Below are 15,635 nucleotides of genomic sequence, written 5' to 3' on the forward strand. Positions count from 1 at the left end.
CTCCCCTCCCGTTTTAAGTCCCTCAGACTCAGTTCATAGCCTGCACTAAGTGCCCTTGTTGACTCAATTGGATTAGCACTAATATGTAAACACAGGAGGTAAGAGGAGTAATCCTCTAATGAGAGGAGAAAAAGTGAAATAAATAAGTTGAAATGCCACGCGTTGCCTTCAGCCGATGCTTCTGTCAGGTAAACTGGATGTGTGTAGATGGAGAGAAGGTATTAAACGTGGACCAGGGGATATTCGGAGGTAAACAGTTGTGACCATTCACTGACAGCGTAATGACTCGTTTGTAACTTAGTTGGATAATAGGAATACAGCCTCTAGGGAGCAAGACAAAGACTTGTTAATTATTAAAGCTTACATCAGCCAGGCACTAGAGAGTTGCAATTATTAATGTTGTTGTTCTTGTTTGTGCTTAAACACTACCTCTGCTGTTAATATGCTCATTAACCAAAATGAGTGATTTTATTACTCCTGATTTGGTTTGGGGTTTGTTAAACGCGTGAGGCTCAGCTGTCGTTGTTTACTGAGGGATAAACACACATGTGGACAGGTGACGAGAGGAACTGATTCTAATTTCCTCAGATTTAAAATAGAACATGTTTTTCTATATATTATTATTGTATATTAATTTAAAAAATCCAAATTTAGAAGATTAACTTTTTGCCCTTTAGTTGATAGTTCACTACTTACAGTTAATAATTGTCCTCCTTTTAAAAATAGGTTATATCTCTCAGTTTAATCACACATATACACTGCAAGGCTGACTCCATAATGTCACTTATCGCAATGCAAACAATCACTCCCAATTTAAACATATTGCATCGCGCTCAAAATTAAATAACTTGTGTCTAATTAAGCAAATGTTCTCGCTCACAGCTTCCCGTGCCATCTGAAGTCCTCATTGAATCAGTTTGCTCCTATAACGCCTTCCTGTAAATGAAAAATTGCTTTATTAATTTATTGCATGGCTCAAAATGTGAAGTACAATACATTAATGTAATTTAGCTATAAATCATGGTTTTATTCTCCATATACATATATACATTTTCAGTATTTCTTTACAAAAAGGCCATCATCCGGCATGTTATTAATTAAAAGAGAATGAATCTTGTGGTATCGAGCTGTTTCTTTGCTGTCTTTCCAAATCACCGCAGCTCCACATCTGTTTTGTCACTAAAACTCTTACCAATAAATGCTCCACTTACATCTTGCCAATAGTGATCTCAGGTGTCCCCATTGTTGATGCTGCTCGTGAAGACTCTCTAATTGGACCTGTCTGCTGATCCAGGGAAGAAAAACGGATCTAAACACTCAACGTCACTTAAAAGCTGTAAGTCTGGCCTATAGATAATGTGTAAATGTGGCTTTATTATAATAAAGAATAATCAGTTATGTCTGCAACAATAACACAAGTTAAAGTCACTTTTTGATATATATTTGAGAGACTGTAAGTGATGTGACTCTTCAAACTGCTTCAAATCTGTATTGCTAAATGATCAGATGTACATATACTTGAATTACACAAACACTAAGAAAAATGTTAAAAGTAAACAAGCAATTATATTTGCTCAGTCTCCATTGTGAGCTCAAACCATATGCAGCGTTAAAGGGTGTTCCTCCTCCTAATGGGTCCCGTGGGGGCGAAGGGGTTAATTGATGCAGATGTTGATCGCTTTTACACACGATGCAGGGAGCATCTCCCCGGTGGCTCCTATTAGAGGCAGTTTTAATGAAGTGCTAAACAGAAGGCTTTCCTACAGTGTGGCCTGTCCTCAGGAATACTCAGCAAAGAAAGCACTTCACAGGAAAACAAGCTCCCCTATTGATCGCCACGCCAAATAACTGAATCCTTTCCCAATCAGTGCTTATTTCTCAACTTATGGAGCCTAATAGAAGACATTGTGAGAGAAAGTAAATCAGGGAGGCGATGCCGTTTATTGCTTAGGGCACGAGAATGAGTGTGTGGTTGTCATGTGGAGAAAAAACATGGTAATGGTCCTTATAATTCAGATGCAGTTTAAGTGGTGAAAATCATATGGGGTCGATCTGGGGCTGCATGTAATTTTAGATTATTTGTTATCATATTGGGGTTAAAAAAAACACACAAATATTTACCATTTCACATATTAATCTAATTTCAAAATAAAACACTATTTTGTTCCTAAAATGAAACTAGGAAAAAGCTCCATATGTGTGCTAGTGAGTGGAGGTTGGTTAAAGTGATGGTAATGTAATGGGGCTTCTCACGCAGCGTTACCAGCCCATAGTCACTAAATTCTGCTCATTAAAATGACAAACCCAAACACAAAGTTACTCAGGCGTGATCTTCAGCTGTGTATGGCATCTGGCCCTGACGCACCTCCGCCCCCAACTCCCTAGAGCATCACACACACACACACACGCACACACACATATGCGCATACACACACAAAGAGTAACCCCGATCACATTTTAAAACAATCAGCATTCCTTTCATTTCCAATTTAGTCACCTGCCACAGGCTCCTATTAGCATCCGCTATGATACAATATTAGAGGTTTTATAAATGAGGACGGGGCCTTCCTACCCCTTCAGTCTGAAGGAGTTTCTACATTTTCCCCAGTCAGCTTCTGCCTTCATCCGTCAGCCTCTTCCATCCTGATTATCAGGAGACACCAATTTCAAAGAGACATCTTAATAGTGATGTCAACGTATTAATTAGAAGTGTTAATGAGCTAAAAGCAACCCAAATTAAATTAATGCAGCACTAGACAGAGAGCGAAATTAGCTTCAATTTCTGTAAATGATTCTGAAGTGTGCACAACATATCAGCCTGTCTGAACATTCCCATCCCCCAAAGCTAATCAAGAGCTACATTGCAATTAGCTGCTTAATTAAAGCAACACTCTGCTCGGAAAAACCGGCACAATTAAGTAATGGCTGTTATAGCATGAAGACAGACTGTATTTTTCTTCTGGAGAAAAAAAAAAGAAAATAGAAAACAACATATTCTATCCCTAATGGCCTGCAGGGGATTGAGCCGGCCAAGATGTGCCAAGATGGAGAGGTTTCTATCTCACGCTTCAATGGGGATCTTTGCTCCAGCTGGAAGCCTTGTGAATCAATGACAGCCAGGCAGATCAAACTGCCGTGCCCAGGGTTGCTAAGACATCTGAATTGGCACGGATTCGGGTGACTGTGTCCTAATCACCAGTTGTGTTTTAGCAGCTCAATGGCTTCCAGTTGGACAGAGGAGCTCCAGACTATTGACACTTTGCACATATTTCAGCAGTGGACCTGTTACTGATCCCTGTGGCAGTGGACACTGTTGTCCTTCAGTCCCTGCTGGTGTGGTCCAAAATGTACCAGCCAGCAGGGATAAACAGTCTCAGAGCCAGAGGAAAATATTGTCTATAATTTACATTTGTACATTGGATCTTTTGTTTTTACAATATTACAAATGTTAACATAAAACCAACACAAAGTAGATTTCTAATGGGCCACCCGGATATAAGAAACATTTGTTTGGATCCTACAGGAGGAGCACATACAGTATAAGGTCATTTCAATTGTTCTTTACTTGTAGTAAGTTACAAATATACATTTCAGGAGGTCAAAGAAGGCAAGAGGTGTGCTGAAAACTGATCCACCTTTTAACATTGAACACTTCTTTGTAGCAGGAGGTATCATTAAACCAGGACTGTTTACAGATGTCAAACCTCATACTCACTTTTGGAACAATCTTACTATTACTATTGTAATATAGCTGAGAGAAGCTCACACATTCCCTTTATGCATCATATTGTGAGACAACACAATACAAGATTTTCTATGTATCATGGCACCATTGATGCATATTTACTTTTTTCAACCTAGGTATGTAGTATGGAATAGGTAAAGAGCTCATGTTTCATCAGAATGTGTTTTTAACCCATGTTCTCTGTATATGTGTCAGTAACAGATAGTAATGTCCAAATGATTAGTTCTTTATTTTCCACTGAAGAGTAACAGCTTAAAGAGCCTTCTGAACAGAAACAAATCTCATTTCTGAGAAAACAAAACCAAACACTAGGTTTAAGTGAGGAGCCCTCTCTGCCACTCAGTTATTTTCTGTTTTTAAAAGTGCATGAACGAGTGGTGAGCTGTGATTAACAGCCGTCTCGGAGGCGGAGTCCAGGGACTGTGGTGTAAACGGTATCCTTCAGCAGGTGTAAGCCACAGCAGAGCATATGCTGCAGGTAACCAGGCTGGTTGGCTCTACAGAGACTCCTCTGTGAACCTTTCCCTGGGCCTGCTTCTGCTGGGAACCAGTGTCACTCACAAACACCATCTGCCAGGAAACACATCCGCCTGTTTAAAGCATTTATCGGCAGGTCAAGGAGTGGTGCCTTCCTCTTTAAAAAAAAAAACCTTAACACCTGCTGAAGTAAACAAAGGGAGAAGGTGCTTTTATTGCTTCTAATGTCTTCTTAAGGAATCAACCATGTAAACACAAAACAGTAAAAGCACCAGGCACAGGAGATGGCTCAGATCCCACAGTGCTCCAGGATACCTTTCCCTTTGCTGGAGAGAGGGGAAAAGACACCTGAAGTGTTTGACGCTAAATTAGCTTTTCAAAGACAATAATTAGACTTCTCCCCCTAAAGGTAAATTACCTGCTAACCAGCTGAACTGTGTTCTAATTATAGGATCCTGCCTCGGAGCCATTGCCAAGGATTCGTGTTTCTAGCAAGAAGATGTAAAACACATTTTCTTCTTTAAAAAAAACATGGCAAAGCCTACAGAATTCATTGTGGGAACCTGTTCGGTGCTCCGATTGCTCTGTAACAAAGAGCTGAAAAACTGACGGATCACTTGCATAACTGCCTAACCTTTAGAGGATTTAAACAAGATCATTTCCTACAGCAAGCAGATGGCAGCTATCGTTCCTTATGTGCATTTTGACAGCGGAGGTTGACTGAGCAACACTGGATGGGTGACAACTAGGTACTTATCTGTGCTTTGCATATTTTGCAGTTGATGTCATGACACTGCAAATTGATTTGTAAGACACACAGTCAGTGAAAGGATATTGAATATTTACTCTCGCCATGTAATAAAACCTATCTTGGCTCTGATGGGGAGGGTTTCGTTGGCCTTTGGGTCGAGGTAATTTCTCATTGTTCTGCTAGGCTGAGTGCTGAGCCTCCCGCCAGGCGGCACTGTGGCTGTGGGTTGCTGCGAAGCCTCAGCAAAGGGCCACACATTTGAATTCATCACCCGTGCTGATAGCCTGCCACTAATTAATATGTAAATTTAACATTGTTTGTTTGCCGCTGTGTCAAACTTTGATGTGAGGAGCGGCTTCCAGGTTAACAGAGATTTAGAGGAGATTGAGGGCTGGAGACCTGCCACATATCCCGACCAGCCGTGATCTAATATTGTATTTAAATACATCGGCTAATACTGTATGTCTCCACAGCTTAGAACCTGGGAGACAGGCTAATGATATTTTATTAAGCCAGAGTAATTGAGGATCCCATCAAAATATGTAATTAAACACTTAAGCATAATTATCCAACACAGTAGGACCCCGAATGAATTAATTAAAAAAACGTCAATACATCAATTTATTTGAATTCCTTTGTCCCTTTTCCACTTGTAATAATTAACATTTTAATTGCCTTAATTTGTGATGAGTAAAAGAAATTCACTCTTTATTCGACACCAGCAATAAAGCACGAAATGTGAGCTCACTGGAATGTGCGCAGGAAAATGATGATGAATGTTAGCCACGTACAGCCGGGAGAGGGAAAACTGTTCAAATGTGTTTTTTTTGTGGAGTTAAAGGGGGGGGGGGAAGCGATGGGTTGTGTGTGTTTTAATATGTGTGTGGCTTTGCTTGCTCGCTTGCCTGGGTATATGTTCATTATCAGCAGGCTGCCTGGGTTTGATGCATACCTGGAGAGCAACTTAATATCCTCAGGCCACTACTACATGTCAGGCCATGAGAAAGATACACACACAAGACAGAGGAACATCCCTGGCCCCGGTGGAGCCATTTACCTTTCTCCAAGTAGGTTCAAGATATTAATTAAGATAAATCCATCTCAATTCACACATTCTGCCATCTGCCTATTTATCAGAATTATGTTAATCATTTCTGTAGGGCAGAAGAATTATTACCCATTTTGTACGTAATTCGCATTAACATTCAGAACTAAATGATTTTGCATTCTGCTCCATATGGACTCCGTACAACCATGACATCTTTTCAGCACACTGTAGTGAAATAAGTGACACATTCATAACACATACAGAGCGCATGACAGCGCTTTCCCTCTGGTGCTCCCACAAACAATATGGAAATGTATCCATTCTAATCATACGCAGCCTCTCAGGATTTATTCGTCATGATGCACCTCGTGCGTTTGAACAGCTTTAAACAAAAACAATAATCTTATGATGATCCGTTCTGTCTCGGTGGCTGTGATTTGAAGTGATTCAAGTCTGGCTTTTTTTTTTTTTTCTCTTGTTTTTTTTTTTTTTTGGCCAATAGATGAGCTAGTTAATTAAACTCTGAGGAGATAATTAAGATGAGACGGCTGCTTGAATCACTACGGTCATTCTGCCATTATGTGGGGCAGGCCGACAGGTGGCACAGGCCTGCATCAGGTGACAGCTCCGCCAACAGATCGCACCATATGATGGTATTTCATAGCATCCCTCCGGTGCAAGACACTCATGCAGGCACACATGTCATGCTAAATCTGTAGAACTTTAAAAGTAGTCAGAAATAGATTTGAGCTTTAAGTTTGTGGCTGTGTTGCTGACACTGGCTGAGGCACGCCGGGGTCAGTGTTGGGGGGTTAGAGGAGAGGGGCCGGGCTAAAACAGGGCAGACCAGACTCCTGCACAAGCGTTAGGCTAATGAGGGTGAGGACGGGGCCAGGCGATGCTATGTGATTAAATTTAGATCTGGAGGGAGATCTTGACCCATGGTGGCCTACGTCTAACTGACATTTACCCAAGAGAAACACACTGCAGCTGAGGCTTATTAACCTTTTATAGATCTAAGCACTGCCACCCGTCTTAATTGGCAATTGGATTATTAAATAGTCCAAATTCTGATGATGTGATAAAACAACGAGTACAATACCCAGGCTATTTAGAAAAAGTCCGGTCAGTGGCATTGTGTGCATCTGATCCATACGAGGTTCAATCTCCTGAAGGAAATTCTCTCAGTCAATTAAAGGATTTCAACAAGCTTTATTGGAGGTGTGTCATTAGGTTAACTGTGAATTACACTGTCAATAGTACAGACCTTGACTCAGTTCTTAGGAGTTATAAGTCACAGCAGAAATCCATGCCATTATGGAAATTGTGTTGACCACTTCTAGCTGGATTTGCACGAAGGATTCTTTCCTGAGTCTTTCCTAAGTGCAACAACAATTAATTCCTCACTCCGGTTCATAATGCGATCTTCTCCCCATTTAAGACCAATTACAGTGACTTAATGTAATTAGCTGGATGATATAATAGACACAATTATAACTGTGAATATACTGCCTGTTTTGCCGATACATTCAGAATGATTTTCACACTAATTATTGAAATTAAGTGAATTGGAAAAGTGATGTAGCCATATAAGTGATGTTCCAACTATAAAGTATACTATTCAACACATATATTCCCCACTATATGAAACTGAAAACAAATACTATGCTTTGTTGGTATTCTTGGTGACCAAAACATATTAAATAATACAATAAAATAAGGTAGCCCAACAAATTAGTGTATAAAACATGCAGTCACAATCAAATCACTAATTGTTTTAATTGTGTCCTTTTTATTTATTATGGATAAACAACCTGCTTTTCAGAATAATTATTAAGTCATTCTTTTTTTTTTTATGGTATCACATTGCAAATATTTTGCCATTGTACAAATATTGTTTCAACAATGATTTGTATTTCATAAAAAAAAGGGGTGACTTCTCTTTGGTATTATCACGTTCCACAAAAAAATGATGTTTTTAGATTAGAAATATGCTCTTCACGAGATTACAAGATAATGGGCTATCAAATCAGTAAAGTTAAGTCCAATTCAAAATGGAGTTACAGTAACCTCCATATATCATTTGATTCTGTATCATATTATATATCAAAAGCAGATTATATGTGCATGTGAAAACATTCATGTCAGAGTAAATGACTATTTTATTCTGTATTGAAACGCCAGAGTAGTTTGTTGCTCTAGTTGTGCTGGAGGTAGAAACCTAATGTAGATGCAGCTGTTAATCATCCGTTTAACTGTGATTACCATGTGTTGATAAACTGCGCATTTGCTCAATGAGTCTAATGTAAAATAAACAAGAACAAGTGTCTGAGCCAAATATCATCAGTGTAACACATTTTCCAAGCAGCTCTCAAACGTGCGTCTGTCCCGCGGCGCTGATGCCGATATTCACTCAGAACAAGACGAACGCTTTTATAGACTTCTTACAGTCAGTTAAGATGTCCGACAAGCACTGGGAACATTAGTTCTGTGCCACAAGTCCCATACATCAACTGTCTTGTGACGAGTAAGAGAGGGGATCAACATATTCTAAATGAGCAGACATAATCCCACTGAATGTGGAGTTAAGCCATTTCATAATTAGCAGATTTTCTAATGTATGCCAGGCTTTAATGACCTTTGCAAATGAGAATGGTTGTTTGAATTTCCATCCTTCACATCGTTTTATCCCTGCCATATCTGCCTGATAGAATGAGTGCACCAGTTGATGATATGCATAAGCTTAATGAACAAGTGCACACACTTCTGAATGGAAACTGATGGGCTCAAGCCAGGGAGATTGGAAATGCATTTCCACACCTTGCATATCATCATCATGCCCATAAGTGGTGTCTCTCTGACCCGTTAACAATGCATTTCAAGCCTTTTCCTTCAATTAGGTACACTTCTCACTCAGATTTCCATCATCAAAATACCATTAGCATAGTATAGTATAAAAATATACCAGACTTATATAGCTTCACAACCTTTTAACTATTCTAAATGACACATTTGTATTTGTTTAACAGCAGGGAGGAACAGAGTAGCTAGTTCATATGTTGTTTAGGTGTTAGGTTTGTAACCTGAAACTCAAAGATATCAAACTTTAGAGTGTCTTATATTTTTATATTGACAATGGATGACTAGAGTCTGTGTAATGTTAAAGCGGTTGATCTTAGTGATGAGCCGACCAATAAACCATCATCTATTCAAACGCAACAGTTCAACAGAGCCTTTCAGCATCTTTCACATTGTTTTCATTTTCAGCCCACTACTTTAGTGTTTTGGTTCACTCTCACTGCTCTAAACAGAGTCATTTTGTTTATATAGAAGCAAAAATAGCTACTATGTTTACAAGAAAACGAAGTAAAGCATTTAGTAGCCAACTTTTTTCAGATAGTGGTGGAGAAAGAATATGGACACAAACGCAAATTCTCCTGGATGTGTCAATAGGCAAGCGCTTGCTTAGAAGCTTGCCATATGCTTGAATTGCATATATTTGGCAGAGACTTTACTGAAAGTGAGTGCATTCCCACCACAAGTTAATAACCCCACAATAAAGCATATACTGTAAGAAAATATCTACTTAAAAAAGGTACGCCTTGTTGTCACTACACCAAAGTTTCCCAATAAAACTGAGTTATTGCAGGTTTATGTAAACACTCATAAATAGCTCATTAGTTTATTGGACTTTGAAACACACATCAAAGCTGTAATGTTTGACCTTTTCCACATTAAAACATCAGCAACGATAGTTGGATCACCTATCATGTAGTGTTTTTTTTTTAATCATGGTTGTTTGTTTGCAGGCCACATCTCATAAACTCACCCGGTACACTAAATGGAAATTCATTATATTGTATACTGTAACTCGGAAGTGATGATGTGTTGCCATGGCAGAAGCAACCTTACACACCTTATCACAATGTCTTGGTACAGTATGATTAGAGATCTGTAAATTAGCATTTTGTTTAATGTTGGATAGTTGTGTGTTTAGGACAAAGTCATACTTACACCTCGGGAAAGACACACATTACAGATATGTCCAATTATTACATTACATTACATGGTACTTGTTAGACGCTTTTATCCAAAGCGACTTACATACTCAATACTGTGGGCAATCCCCACAGGAGCAATTTGGGGTGAAGTGTCTTGCCCAGGGACACAACGACATGCTGACTGCAGTGGGGTTCGAACCTGTGCTCCCCTGACCCGAACACCAACGCACTAGTCCACTGCACCACACGCCATCCAAAGTTCCAAATACTAATATTAGAATTTCATATTCTGCTATAAATGTTGAAACAATTATTTGAACAAGGTTATATGGTACAGACCTTTAGAAATTAACAATTTGTACTTGCCTACATTTGAGCAGAGATCCCACAGAGACATAAAAATACATAAAAACAAACCTGTTTAATTGGGAATCACGAAACAATTCCTTTAATTTTGTGTTAAACAGTCAGCAAATGAACCAGGAAGTGACAGCAACAGCAGTTTCTACACTGGATAGAGAAGATCATACAAGGTATTATAAAAAGTCAGTTTCATTAAATTCTACCAGTGATGTATTTAACTCTGCTCTTCCTAACTCTGCCGTCGTCAGTCGCCTGCTAAGAAGCCACGTGGCGGGCTCTGCGAAAAGCCACCAACATGTATCATGGCTTTAATGCTATCAAACTCTAATCTGTCTGGGATTTCATGTGTGTTAACACAGCTACAAATGCAGAGATCAAACACTTCAACAGCACTACATAAATGTCTCAATATATTAACTAGACAATAAACAACCTTTTCAATTCCAGGGATTTGCATGAGAAACGTGAGCATTAGTGAACAGAGACAAGTCTTCTGGCTTTCTGCAGAGGGAAAGGATGGCTTCAAACATGATCCTTTGTGAGGCGGGATGGGAGACAGACACAAGCTCTCCTGCTTTTGGCAGCTCTGAGCTCACAATGCCGTAGATTAGTAACAGCCTGACCACAGAGCTGAAATAAGCTAATTGCTTAATTAGCTGACCCAATTCTTTAAGCTTCTTTCAGCATATTAACAAGAGCTATGTAACAAATAGTTGTGTTTCACAGAGGTGCTGTTTGTTTATGGAATTACAATAATGAGGATCACACACAAAACATACGGTCAATGGCACTCCTTTTATGGAATCGCTGCTTTAGAAAATCAAAGTATTATTTGATTTCAGAAGCACTGAGGCGCTTTCATTAATGTAAAACTCAATTCAGCCTTTGTCTTATCCACATGCAAATGATCCGGGTGCTTATTTGTCATTGACATCAATTTATATCTGCTATGTTTTTTGTGAGTAGAGTGTGTTTCTTGTACTTATGTTAAACAATTAAGGTGCTTCGGGGAATACTTTGACCGCCCTCTCAATGTTTCTGGACATTTGAGCAACGAGGGACAAACGAGAGACGGGAGGAAAAAAATGATGATTGAAATGGATTAATTTACATTTTGTGCATGCATACTTTACATACATGATCTTTGCTCAGCACAGGGAGTTCTGGGCAAAAGAGCACTATTTGTATGAGATGAACTCATCTATATGCTAATTCATTGGCATGTAGACCTGCTTCATTTCTTCCATTCACGACTGTTTACCTATTAGCTCTTATAGATGCAAAGGGAATTGGAATATTAAAACCAAAAAGCTAAAGAATACAGAGCATTAGCAGTACATCACCTGTTATTATATTTATATTAGGGTGGCATTTCTGCCCTTTGTTTAAACTGAAGCAACGGCAACTTCCAAGGCACTTATTACAAATAAAATAAGCCAGCCCTTTCACTTAAGTGAGACTTGTTGCCCTGGACAAAGACACAGTGGGTTTCCAGAAGTCCTTCAAAGGACCAGAGCGGCTACACCCTGCTGAAAACCAGATGAGCTCTCCGGTTTTAAATGAGCAATGATCTAACGCTCAAAGACGGAAAACAACTTTTAGCATTTCACAAGTCGATTTCTTGGTTTTTAGCCGCTATAATGATCTTTTGTGTGTCACATTCAAAAACATGAAATTGCCAAGCACAAACCAGACTGGAATGTTCCTTACAAACATTAGCAATGGCTTCATAAGGAGATGTTTGACAGATCAAGTTACAAGCAATGCCTAAATGCTAATGTAATTTCATATGAACCAGGCTGAAAGAGATGCAATCAACCATCCCTGATTCAGACCACTGTTGTGTTTAAGAGGATGACAACCCCCTTTTCTTATTGTCTATGTAATTCACCAAAATTGCCACTTACAGCCGCTAAGAGCAGGATGTTTCATCTCCAAGCCTTCCTCTGGTCTTTGCTACTCATCCCATTTCTACTTCCTCCAAAAGTGCCACCACTTCATTAACCTTGCCAGGCATGAGATAAGGGAGGCAGTGCATCAAAGCCGCCTGCCCACAGAGAGAACAGAGCCCTGCATGTCTCCACTACACAGCAGCCAACACTCACACTGGCACATACACAAACCATCCAACATGTGGGGAAAAAAGAGCTTTTGTGTTCCAAACTGTCATTCAGAAGCGGTTTGTGTGCGCAGGACATCATTATGTTTTAAATATAAATCAGAGTAGTGTGAAAACATTTGCTTTTTCCAAAGGATTGAATGATGTTTGATTAGGAATGAATACAAAATAATTGGTCTGGGTCAGACTCTTCATTGCCTCAGACCCAGCAGACACTTATTTATGGGTGTCACATAGCACTCTGGCAAGAGGAGTTCAGGTACACAGCGCTGCCATCACTGTGCCCTATACACTTAAAACCCTCCAAAATGAGAAAATTAACCAAGAAAAGGATCAAAGCCAACTCAGATGAGTAACAACTCCCGACTTCCTGAAAGCATGAAAGTAGATGGGTAGGAAATGTATTAACTGAGTCACAATATTGTTTTACTTGCACCACATACAAATCTCTCTGGTGCATTTAATCCCTCTACCCACAGTTTCTCAGAAAGGAGGATATAAATTATTTTCCTTTGGTGGAAACTGCAAATCCCTGTCTGGATTCTGTTAAAAGGCTTAAAATGTCACTAAATGCCAAGGCTGAGACTCCTGCTAACACGTAGGTCTTTAAGACAAGATGTTAAAGCGTTGAAAGTTACCTGAAATTGATGAGGTTAATATTCTTATCGCAAACCGAGGCTTGTGTGAGAGTGGATATTGAAAATAGCCAGGTAACCCCTTCATATTAAAGGCTATCACAAGGATTAGCAGCATAAACACCAATTACACATTTAATTGTTTATCGTCAGTAGTATTTAGAAAACCTGCCACAGTACATAAATTAAAAGGATTGGGATGTCGAGGGGGGATTTGCCACAATATAGTATCATCATAAGAGTGTATTTCAGGGGAGGAGACAAGAAAATGTTGCTTAAATAAAGAGTCAAACCGCTGCATGCAGGCCTGTAAATGAGTAATTTACCATGAATATCCTTCTCTATCCCTTTACGGCCATAAGCATTTCCTAAACTACGTTATACTAGCATGGAAGGGGCTGTCACTGAAATTTGAAATAGAGGACAAAGGGCCACGGAGCAAATAGGTTTTTTAGACACCATCCCTGTGAGTTCCCTGCCAATGTGAATCAGAGGTAAAATACAGTGCCTTAAGTCGACCTCTGAGGCAGCACAGAGGAGGGTAGAGTGAGACATTCTGCTATCTATTAAGACCTGCCTTATGTATGTATTGTGTTTTGAAGGAATTTTACTGATCCACAAAACCAGCAGGAAGGGATAAGAGTGAGTCCCTAAGACCATGTGGTAAGCAACTGCAGTGCAGAATCTCAAGCAAGTTGAAAGTTGCTGTGCCGTTAAGGAGAAAGTCTGGCAGAATCCTGCATGCCCGCTGATAACATGGTTGGATTAAGGATGTTTAAGGGAAGTGAAAATTATTCATTTGAGATGGATGAAAGCTGCACTTGTCAAGTCTACCAGTCATGCACTTTATACATTTCATTTCCACTAGCCAGCATGCATAATTTCCCCTCAATGCAAATTTCTACACACTGGAAATTGTGAGCATATTTACCCCGCTCCCTTAACACATTCTCTGACACAGAAAATGGATCATCTCTATTGAACAGGGAACAAAACAATGCAATTTTTGTTTGCAGAGGTGTGAGAATCTCATTTTGTGAAGGAAGATAAAGTCACGAGACTCGGTAGAATACAAACAAAAGCTTTCATTTTAAAAATACAAAAAAAAAGAGACAATGTAATGTTGCCCTGTGCTCATCAGAATGACATCTACGGATTATTTTTTTAGCACATGCCCCAATTATCCTTTATGATTTGAGTGTAATTACTGGTTTTAAGTCAAAGAAAGTCTCACTGTTTGTCTAGGAGCCGTGTAACTGAGTATATATACTGTATATCTGTCTCTCTGTACAAATATTATGATCTCTCTGATGAGAATTAAGTCTCCAGCCTGGATGGCCAATAAATTAGAGGCACGCTTCTCGTTTACTCATCAGAGCTAATGAGCCTGATAAAATTACCTCGAGGATCATAATTACAGGCTAGTGGCAGAGACTCTGGCAGGGACCGGAATAAGACGACACACACACACACACACACACACACACAGAATTTAGATTGCGTTGCAAGTGGCAGCGTACAACAGCTAACCTAAAGCACCACAAAGCACTCACGTCTTATTAGAATAAAATCAATGTACACAACCAAAGATAATACATTTTCTCTCAGGAAGTCTAAACAATTCAGCTGCTATAGAAGCTTATTTTACTTAACCACATTTTTAAATACATGTACCAGATTATCATAATGTAAGGCGCCGAACAATATTACAATTTCCACCTTTCTGTCAGAGCATTTCACCACCGTTTCATAAAGATTAAGCACTTCATGGGTAATGGCATATTTTAATGAACGATGGCAGCCTGGACACAAGAGCTCACCTCAGAGGATTCCATTTCATCACACATTCACAGGATGAATTGTTTTACTTATGAATATTAATGTCCCTCTAATTTGAGGCTGTTGTTAATGCTTGTCGCTAGGAGCTTGGCAAATCAGGTCCCATTCCTGTTAAAACCATGTATTAGACACCCCCCTGACACTAAGCCCTCGCCTTTGATTCTTAATTGCAGAAGTGCAAGCATTTGCAGTAGATGGGGCGCAAAGCTTTAATTAACTCCAATATCACACATTCAGTCTCGACTGTCACCCACATCACGCGTGGCATTTTTTGTACCAATATCATCCCCAACTCTGCTCAACTAGAAAGATTGTGTTCCAAGTTCATGATCACAATTTCATGCATCTCAAATTGAGGGATGTGGAGTTTTAAGTAGCAGTAATATATTGACGGCAGTGAATTATCTTGATGTACTAAAAAAAATTAAAACCTTATTAAAAGCATACATTGATGCAGCTCTGTGATTGCCGCGCAGCTTTAATGCAAAGGAGCCGCAGCGTTGTTGCCTTCTCAATGAAAGCAGCGTCTGATCTTGGCAGTCGTTGAATCAACAGTCAATGCTGGAGCTTGTATGGGAAGTGGAGTGATAAAAAGTTCAAGGATGTGTTTAAATAGAGAGATGTGTGCCAAAGGAAGCTGTTAAGTAAATAATTCAA

Source organism: Trematomus bernacchii, unplaced genomic scaffold, assembly GCF_902827165.1.
Source record: "Trematomus bernacchii unplaced genomic scaffold, fTreBer1.1, whole genome shotgun sequence".
NCBI classification, from domain to species: Eukaryota; Metazoa; Chordata; class Actinopteri; order Perciformes; family Nototheniidae; genus Trematomus; species Trematomus bernacchii.